Here is a 7,279-nt window from a genome sequence, read left to right as displayed (position 1 = left end):
GTTTTTTGAAGATTTCTTTGTTTATTTGGAGGGCAGAGTTATACATACAGAGAGACAGAGAGAAGATTTCTATGTGCTATTTTACTCCCCAAATGGCTCCAAAGGTAGATTGTGCCAGGACAAGGGCAGGGCTTCTTGCAAACAGATGCAGGGGCCCGAGGACTCGCTCTTCTACATGCAGGTCCTATTCATTAGACTTCTCTGCACGTAAGTTCTACCTGTTTATATTTCCCAGCTCTCATTTGCTATTTCTCATTATTCTGAACTCCTAGGAAATGAAACACAAATTTTTAAAACCCAACTTCCAAGTTAAAAAGACGGACAAACAACACACATTTATTTAATCCAAAACTTTGCAGATGATGAAATGGGATTCTCTGTTTCAGTTATTACTTTATTATGCATGCTTTATATATCAGTCAGTATGAAAGCAGAATAGTCAAACTAGGATTCTCAAGTTAGCAACTAACCATGTTTCTCTTACTAATGATTCCAAAATAAATTCTTATGTTAACATTTAGCTTGTCCTATGTCAGAAACCTTTTGTTTTTACAATGGCTTAGGGGATGGTGGGGTGGGATAGGAAAGGGAAGTGAAGTTCAAGCACTGCAGGTAGTTCTGACCATTGTTCAGGGAGAGATGAAACTCTCCAGCTCCCACTGCCCATCTCAGTTCCTCTCTGAAATCCCACAGTGTCAGCATTTTGCTGACCTGAACAGTTTTTATAGTATATAGTACATATAAAATATATAGAATGCACATTTCATATAATAAACTGTATTATATTGTTACATCAACAGGTATCTATGTGTTAAAATCATATATTAAAGAGATCACTATATATTTCATGCAACATCACCTCCAATCCACCTATATGTAAACTCAGCATTTCATTAGATGGTCAAGAAAGAAATGATAAATATTCAAGAAAAAGCTGTTGTACTGAATTCACGGAAAGGATATGCTAATCAATGTGGCACCCCTTTGCCTGCCAAGTCACTTTCAAAGTTAATTCTGAATGTTTATAAATTGTTTTTTCCACAATGGCATGGAACTGAATCTCATATTTAAGATATGATTTCACTACACTATTCTGCAAAAGCGGGAATGATAAAAGGAGCTAAAATATTTATTTTGTAAAATGTCAATGTGGCATTTTCTACCTTGTTAGGATATGAAGAAATATTAATATTAAGTGTTTTCTAGATACTATGAAGTAATATAAACAGAAAAACTGTGACGATTCTTATTCTAAGTATGTTCCAGGTCATGATTTACATGGTTTTCATATGCAGGTGTTAGTAAGTCAGAATCAAGAAAGAACTATGAGGCAAGACCATGCAATGAAGAATATATAAAGAAAGAAGAGAAACAGAAAGAGAAACAGGCCAAGTCTTGAGGCACCTGACTTGGTGAAGGTCCCAATAAAGGTGGCAACTACTCGCTAGGTAGAGTACCAGCTGGAAGTTCAGTACTCCCTGGCAGCATCTACAATGAGGGGGAAATTCAAGCCCATGAGATACCACTATTAATAGTATTCATATTAAAGAACAAATCAATTAATTTAAATGCAGAAGCATCAGGTTAAAATATAGGCAGTTAACACTGGTTTAGCATCACCTAAGTTACATTCTGGTAGCAGTCTTACATACAGGAGATTATTAGCAATGATTCTACTATAGAAGTTACTACAAAAGTACTAAAAATTGGAAAAGGTTCCTCCTTAGGGAAAATAGAAAACAAAGACTGCGAGCACCTCATAGGAACAGTTATGAAACTCTTCAACCACTTCTGCTATACAGTATTATTACCTCAGGTTTTTGCTCAAGAAAACACTTTTCCCGGGGCAGGCCCTATTAGCACTGCTGTTTGTAGTGCCAGCATCCGAACGGATACCAGCCTCTTCACTTTCCATCCAGTTTCCTGCTAGAGTGTCTAGGAAGGCAATACAAGAAGGCAAAAGTGTTTAGGCCCCTTCATCCACACAGAAGCCCAGAAGAAGCTTCCGGCTCCTGGTTTTGGCCTGACCTGGCCCTGGTTGTTGCAGCCCTTTGGGGAGTGAACAAGTAGATGATCTCTGTCTCTCTCCCTTGTCATTCTGGCTTTCAAATATAAATAACTTTTTAAAAGAAAAAGAAGAAAGCACTTTGCTGGGAACATGGCATTCAGTTCAGAAATAACCAAGGCAGATCTGATAACAAATGACACCAGAAATCTAATACTATCAAGGAATTTCTTGATTTGTCTGAGATTATACAAATGGTGTGTAACTTTTAACAGTTTGACTTAACTATGTTGCAAAATCAGTACACATTGAGTAGAAATAGCATTTCAGATTTTGAATCTGAATCTTTTCTCTGAGATCTGATTCTGTTTTGTGAGGCTGATCAGTGGTCATAAGCTGTGGCTTGCAGTGAGCCCAGAGACTGTAAAGGAAGCAAAGGACACTCCAGATTGTTGCTAAGCAACAATCACTAGTAGGTTTGGTGTATTGAACGCATTTTCAATTTAGGATATTGCCAATCTATGATTGGCTAATTGGGATGTAATTCCACTGTAAATCATGGAGATCTATTCACCTCCTACTATACAAAGAATCTCAGATCAAGGGCAATGTGCCAAGATGACTGAAGCACACAATACAGCAGACATACCACAGCCTCACATGGAGATTACAGAGACAGTATATAGCAAAATGACACAGTAAAGCGACCACTGCAGAATAACACATTTTAGTTATTTAATTTCTATAACTAATTATTTCCAATTTGTAAATAAATCCTGAATTGTATCTGTGGAATTTGTAATGAAACAAAATAACAACAAAAACCAAAAACAAACAAACAAACAAAAAAACCCAAAAATCCTGCTTTGTTCTCAATTGAAGCCAAAACTGTGAATTATGGTTCAAGTACATATTTTGCTGAAAAATGTATTTAGCTCTCTTTTGTGATACAGAATTTTTAGTTTGTATCAATTTGGAAGAAATATCTATTAACACCTGACAACAAGCTTTCTTAGAAAATTGTGCAACATAATTACCCCAAAATTCTGTCGCATTAAAAAAAAAAAAATCTTGGGCCCAGCATGGTGACCTAGCAAGCTGAAATCTTCACCTTGAATGCACCGGGATCCCACATGGCTGCCGGTTCTAATCCCAGCAGCCCCGCTTCCCATCCAACTCCTTGCCTGTGGCCTGGGAAAGCAGTTGAGGACGGCCCAAAGCCTTGGGACCCTGCACCCATGTGGGAGACCTGGAGGAAATCCCTGGCTCCTGGCTTTGAATAAGCTCCAGCTGTTGCTGGCACTTGGTGAGTGCATTATCGAACGGAGGATCTTCCTCTCTGTCTTTCCTCCTCTCCATATATCTGACTTTCCAATAAAAATAAATAAATCTTTTTAAGAATTCTCTTGTTCAACGTGTATCCTAAAACTACTGTCAATCTGTCAAGTGCCTACAAAAAGTTGGGTACCTTTATAATTACATGTCTAAGTTGTGATGTTAATTTGAAAAATGGAGACCAGCACAGTGATCATACCTAGCTATTGTATAACAAGGATCTTGCCTGAGTCTTAGTTAAAGGTAGTTTTGAGGCAGCACTTCCAGGCTTCACTCCTGATGCAGTGCAGACTGGAGCTGAAACGTAAGTGCCTGGTGTAGAAACCTGCCCAGGTGTAACCACTGGTATGACTGGTAAACCAGTTGTTCCTAATGGCAAATTAGTAGATGGCAATGAAGTACTTGTAGTGCAACTAGTCAGTTTGCTTGATGCAACAGCAGTGGTTGGGATGGCCGGTGTGACTGTAGTCTACTACCAGTGATGTCTCCAGTGAGAGAGGCATGCTGAGCTCCAGATGAGCTGTGTTCACTGAAGAGAGACCGCAGTTTTTCTTCAAGAGTTTTTATGTCATCAATTCCAGGTTTGGGTTGTGTATCAGCATCAATTTCAGGGCAGTGAGTATGAGGCTGTTTGGGAAGCAAGGCTGGTTGAGGCTGACCATGAATTAGTGTCTGCTGCACAGCAGGCACATTAGCAACAGGTTGTATTAAGGGCGGAATGTTGGGTACTTGGGGTAATAAAGGTGCAGATGTAGGTCCTGCTGCTTAGGCGAGGACAGGGGTAGAAACTACAGCTGATGGAATGACCAAAGAATGCACTCCACCAGGCTGAGAAACAGAACTCAATGCTCCAGCTCCAGGAGAGGAAGAGGAAAATGGTGCAGAGAGAGATAAAGCCAATGCAGTTGTACTGCTATGAGATGTTTTATCAGGTGAGTGTGCACTCACCACCACCATTTCAGCTAGAGTAGGAGCAGAGGTACTGCTGCTGAGCTGAAGGGAAGGCTGTGACACTAAGCCAGGGAATACAGTGGTGGTAGGAGTGGATGTCAACGTGGCTATCCCAGCAGGACTGCCTGCTGCCTGCTGAGGTAGTACAGCTGGAGGCTTAGCACCCGGGCCAGAGGCACTGCCTACCGCAGAGGCTAAAGTCACTGGAATTGGTATAGGAGGCAAAGGGCCTGTACTGGAAACAGTGCCCCCAGAAGCAGGGGCCTGAACTGACTGGGATGTTGTCGCTATTGAGACAACTGCAGGTACTGTGATGTTTGAACCAACACTAGAAAGTACTGTTGACTCACACACAGCAGGGACAGGAATACCACTTGAGGTGATCAAACTTGTGCTAGTGGCAAAACCAACAACCCTTTTTCAGTGGGTGCTGTAACCTCAGACTGAATGACTGACGTAGAGATGTCATTGAGAGGGCTGCTTGTTGCTGGGCCTGATACTGAAGGTGTGGCTGCTACTGCGGTTGGGACTCCAGTGACGTTGCTCATGAAAGGAGGTCCTTTTGGAAATGATGGTCCTGTCTGACTGAAGTTTGGAGGTGCTGTACTTGGTCCTTCTGTCATCTGGGCATGTCTAAGTTGGGAGAAGGCCTGCTGTAGACTAAGAGATGAAGCAGAGTGCGACAAGTTCATTCCAGGGCCCTGAGACGTGCAGGCAGCAACTGCAAAGGGAAACAGAAATATGAGATGGGTGGGTTCCCACGATTGTCCTAAAAATTATTTTGTGATAAAAAATAGTGCCAACAAAGTTTATGAACTCTGCTAAGGAAATGACAGATTTTGAAAGAGCAAGGTCCAACAACAGTTTGAAGTCAGATGGGGTGCTACCTGAAAGCACACACAGCAGTTCTAAACGCAGAGAAAACAGTATCTACTACAGTTTGTATCAAGTATGCTCATTCTTATTGTCCTTTTCTGTCTATTTACCACATATTTCCCTTCCATGTGTATTTGTTGCTTATAAGCTCAATTTTCTACTTAAAAATAACACATCAGTGTCAACTGCTTGATGATCAAGCTTTCAACATAGTAAAGATGTGAAAGAATTTACATAAAGATAAAGGTAGAATGTGACCAGTGCCATAGCCTAGTGGCTAAAGTCCATACGTTGAATGTGCCAGATCCCATATGGGCACTGATTCTAATCTCAGTGGCCCCGCTTCCCATCCAGCTCACTACTTGTGGCCTGGGAAAGCAGTCAAGGATGGCCCAAAACCTGGGGACCCTGCACCCTTGTAGGACCCAGAGGTAGAATGAATCCTTACCCGTATCTAATATTTCACTGGTGAAAATTTTTGACTCTCGTAATCGACTGTCTGGAACAGGACTTACTATAAACTGTCTTCCAGCTGAATGAACAACTTGAGTTAAAGAGCTGGTAGGAACACCTAGTCAATAAAAGGCAGATTACTTTATCACCATGTTGTTATATATATTATTCACAACAAGGAGCTTCAATAATTTCATTATTGGCATACGTAACTCCCCAAGTCAAAGGTAAAAATAAACAAAAAGATTCACCAATTTGCTGCGGCAGAGAAGATGCAGGAATTGGGTGTTTAAACTCTCTTTCCGATTTCTACAACAAACAAAAGAATGAAATTCATGTTCAGCAACAATCTCAACAATCAGACAAAGCCAACTGCCAAACATGTGAAAACAATTAGCATCATGGTAGCATCTTATATGAAAAAAAGCTTCACTCTGAGAAGGAAAACTTACTTGAGAACTTGAAAAGCCGCAGTCCTCCTTTCCTTGAAGACTCTCCAATCCCTGGTCACCCTCTGGCTCCACACTAACATCCTCACTGAGCATCTCATCAACTTTCTCGATAATCTCTCGCACTTGATCCACAAATGACTCTCTTTCTACTGCAAAAATAAAGTTGTTGTTCACCTGTAAAGGAAATGTCATGTCAGTCTGAATAAGCTGATATTCCATAAAGTTTAAGTCATTATACTATCATGACCAAGACCTCGAGCCTATTTATATCAATTTTATTATTTGTGAAGAAGTAGCTCTTCCCTTCTGAACTTCAGTACTTAGACACATCCGAGACAAAAACGTCCCTGAACCATAAGTTGTGGATAAGGCAAACCCAGAAAGATAAATACTGAATAGTCTTCCTTAACTGTGGGAGCTAAAATTAAAAAAACAAAGCAGAAAAAAGCAGAAAGTAATTCTGTATCTGTCACTATTGCTGCAAATAGTTCTGTAAAACGGCATTGCATACTTCGGAAAACCACTGGTAAAGAATGTCATACTAGTGTAGTTTCAATGATCAGCAATCACTTTACAATGTACTGTGTATGTGTGAAATGCTCACTTTTCATTTAATTAGAGCTATTGCCTATGTTCCCACTAAACCAGGTCTTTTTGATTTTTTCACTTGTTAAACTTATTCTGTAAAGTATTAAGCCTTTTAATTGTGCTATATATTTAAAATGTTATCTCAAAAACTACAAAGAAAATGGAGAGGGAAGATAGAAGGAAATGATTGCAATATCATCATGTTCTTGGAAATATATCTACAAATCATAATAAATGTTTTAAAAACTAAAAATTAAACAAAACAAAACTTAACACATATCATGACTGAACAACTGAAAATGCTGACAGCATCTTAAACCCAGCAATTCTACTCCAACTGATTTATCCTAAGGATGAAGTGCACACAGATACACACAGGCCTTTACATCTGTAAAAGTAGATTTAAGCTTCACAAATTTATACTATAAATTATAGTACAGTCACACCATGCAATATCACTTGGTCATAATTTTAGCTCTGTTATTATCTACATGGGAATATTTCCCAGCTAATATCATATGGAAGAATGTATAGAAAAAAAAATTGCTTTCCACAGTGATGCAGTTTAAAACTAACTTAATTTTCTAATTTTTATTTTACTTATAATTATACTTCTATA

At 39.4% G+C, this 7,279-nt stretch overlaps 1 long non-coding RNA gene across 1 annotated transcript; it reads right to left on the bottom strand.

The window, feature by feature from the left end:
* Positions 1 to 4,907: 4,907 nt before the first annotated feature.
* On the bottom strand, positions 4,908 to 6,112 carry LOC121146895. The gene is made up of 4 exons (XR_005882279.1): positions 6,073 to 6,112; positions 5,872 to 5,929; positions 5,616 to 5,738; positions 4,908 to 5,012 (listed from the first exon to the last, which is right to left on the bottom strand). It is a non-coding gene; the product is annotated as an uncharacterized LOC121146895 (long non-coding RNA).
* Positions 6,113 to 7,279: the final 1,167 nt, after the last annotated feature.

Source organism: Ochotona curzoniae, unplaced genomic scaffold (assembly GCF_017591425.1).
Source record: "Ochotona curzoniae isolate NIBS_2020 unplaced genomic scaffold, NIBS_Ocur_1.0 contig_1356, whole genome shotgun sequence".
Taxonomy (NCBI): Eukaryota; Metazoa; Chordata; class Mammalia; order Lagomorpha; family Ochotonidae; genus Ochotona; species Ochotona curzoniae.
The sequence above is the reverse complement of the archived record's forward strand: the minus strand, read 5'-3'. Positions and strand labels throughout refer to the sequence as shown.